Source organism: Diachasma alloeum, unplaced genomic scaffold (assembly GCF_001412515.2).
Source record: "Diachasma alloeum isolate Michigan unplaced genomic scaffold, Dall2.0 Dall_scaffold_00394, whole genome shotgun sequence".
In the NCBI taxonomy this organism is placed as follows: Eukaryota; Metazoa; Arthropoda; class Insecta; order Hymenoptera; family Braconidae; genus Diachasma; species Diachasma alloeum.
The window spans coordinates 73,583-74,100 of record NW_021680533.1 but is presented as its reverse complement, the minus strand read 5'-3'; positions in this window follow the sequence as shown (position 1 = coordinate 74,100).

The window sequence follows — 518 nt, the reverse complement described above, 5'->3', positions numbered from 1 at the left end:
TATCGTAAGAACATCGTCAATCAATCGAACAAGAGTGAGGTGGTCACCGATCGCAGTGTTTCAAAGCCAAGTATCGACCAAGTCTCGTAATAAAGTCGAATAAAAATAATTCAAAGTATTTTCACGCCAAGTATCGATGATATCCCGTAATATTATGGTAAAATTATGAGGCAGGTATCGGACAGAATATTAATATGTCAAGTATCGTAAGAACATCGTCAATCAATCGAACAAGAATGAGACAGTCACCAGTCGCAGTGTTTCAAAGCCAAGTATCGACCAAGTCTGGTAATAAAATCGAATAAAAATAATTCAAAGTATTTTCACGCAAAGTATCGATAATACCTCGTAATATTATGGTACAAGTATGAGGCAGGTATCGGGCAGAATATTTAAATGTCAATTATCGTAAGAACATCGTCAATCAATCGAATAAGAATGAGACAGCTTCCGCTCGCAGTATTTCAAAGCCAAGTATCGACCAAGTCTCTCAACAAAATCGAAAAAAAATAATTCAG